Raw genomic sequence first — 2478 nt, 5'->3', positions numbered from 1 at the left:
TTGGTAAGTTAATTTCACATATAAACGACTACGCCAAATTTGATCAAGATCGGGTGACTATATCATATAGCTGCCATAGGAACGATCTTTCGAAAACAGTGACTTTTATCAATAACTTCGTTACTTTTAATGCGATTGCTTTCAAATTAATTGTTTGTCAGTTTAATATATCTGGTAATGACTGTGCCAAATTTGATAAGGATCGGGTAACTATATCATATAGCTCCCATAGGAACAATCGGTGGAAAACAGTGACTTTGATCAATATCTTCGTTATTTCCTATGTAGGCCGTTCTTTCGCAAACATTAGCCTTTTTAGCTTAAACGTTTTTCCACTTTGATGGCCATAGGTAAGGAAAGAGTTACCAAAAAAATTGCAAGGGTATACAAACTTTGACGCGGTCGAAGTTAGCCCCGGCCCTCTGGTTTTTGTTTTTTTTAAATATTTTTTTTATTAATTGCTTGATTCAAATAATTTTTATTTTAGTTCGAGATATCTTGTTTATCGATCTTTTCGTAAACCTATTTTGGGTATCTGGTTTTCCTGAACGTGGAAAAATGATAAGTTACATGTTCCTTGCTAGGGTCAAATTTGACCCCGCACGAAAATCCAGTCGGATACGTTACGAAAGACCCATGTCCTAAGATAAATGTTCACATTAAAAGCTTTGATGTTTTATAACATGATACCATGTCTTCAACTAATTCGTTTTTTTGTGTGCGAAAGCAGACAATCATTATTTTTGCTTAGTAGAGTCATTGAATTCAGATGTAAAACTGTTGCGGAAAAATAAATCCACAGTGAAGACTTTATGTTCGGATGAACTTGGACCTTATGATTTTGATAAAATTGAAGAAATAGGTTCTAATTGGAAGCTCATTGTTGTCTTCAATTTAAACTTGGAAAAGTCACAAATCGAGCATGAATGTAAGGATAATCCAGACTTGGTCTCCAAAGAGAGGAAAGTTTATTAGCATACAGAACCGACCTCCAAACAACTGAGTTATAGAAATCTATCAATTCAAATCGATAGGTAAATAGACACAAATAAGTTGAAAGCATCAAAGGATAATTGCGCTTGCAAAAACCGCGTTTCCCACACAGCACCACATGAAGGAAATCAGTATTGAAGATAGTAAAAAACCGATCATAATCATGATACAACAGTAAAACAAGAAGGTGTTGACACTTGTGGCCAAATGATTGGCACATTCTCCTGCAAACACATAGGTCATTCCTATTTTCATATAGGTATGCTAGGCATATCCGGTATTAGCGCATTTATCATTTATGAACACATATCAACATACAGTCTGCATCCGCAGTTGGGATACATATGTCAACGAGAGTATTTAGAATCGCTTTTTCTTCGATGAGAGAAGAGGCCTAAAGCAGAAAATGCCATTGTTCTCGTCAAGAATACTCCAAATCAACTGCCATCATTAAGCCAAAAACGCTCAGCAATAGCGCCTATTATGACCAATACGAAAATAAGTGCTCGATGCGAATTATGTCCCTACAACGCAGACGGAAATAAGTATGGGCTCTTCTGCTGTCCTTGCCAGAAGGCTTGTTGTCCTAATCATCACAAAAGCTACACTTTGTGCACTGATTGTAAAGGCAATAACTAAAACATAAAAAAACACAACTAAAAACTGAATATATACCAATTTTTATACCATACACCCATAGGGTGAAATGGTATATTAAAGTCGCCAAAATGTATGTAACAGGCAGAAGGAAGCATCTCCGACCCCACAAAGTATATATATTCTTGATCAGGATCAACAACCGAGTCGATCTAGCCATGTCCGTCTGTCCGTCCGTCTGTCCGTCTGTCCGTCCGTCCGTCTGTCCGTATGAACACCTAGATCTCGGAGACTGTAAGAGCTAGAGCCACCAAATTTGGTATGTAGACTCGTGTAGTATGTAGAGTGATCAAGTTTATTTCAAATTTTTGCCACGCCCCTTACCGCCCCCGCAATTTAATAAAAGCGTTTATCTCAAAAACTATTCCAGCTAGAGACACCATATTTGGTATGTATATTCGCTTAGTAAATGCACACATTTTGTATGTGTAAAAATTTTGCCACGCCCTTTTCCGCCCTCGTAATTTGAAAAACTTGATTATCTCCCGTATTTTTTTACCTTATGCAATCAAATTTGGCACACTTAAATTTAATACTAATATCTAGCAAAATACAAAATTTGATCAAAATCGGACAAAAAACAGTCGAGTTATGCATATAAACGTTTTTCCATAAGGCCGGAGTTGGCCGTTGGCTGGTGGGGGCGCTAGGGTGCTCGTATGATTGAGTGAGCGAGATACTAAGATATGCTTGTAAAAAGCATGTGAAAATGCATTTGTTTAATAAAGTTGAAATATTTGCTTTACTGGTGTATGGTATATCTAAGTCGGCGAGACGACTTACTTACTTCATTATTATTTAAATTAAAAAGTATCATTTATGACCCTA

Source organism: Drosophila willistoni, chromosome 3R (genome assembly GCF_018902025.1).
Source record: "Drosophila willistoni isolate 14030-0811.24 chromosome 3R, UCI_dwil_1.1, whole genome shotgun sequence".
Classification (NCBI taxonomy): Eukaryota; Metazoa; Arthropoda; class Insecta; order Diptera; family Drosophilidae; genus Drosophila; species Drosophila willistoni.
Note: the sequence above shows the minus strand (reverse complement) of the source record.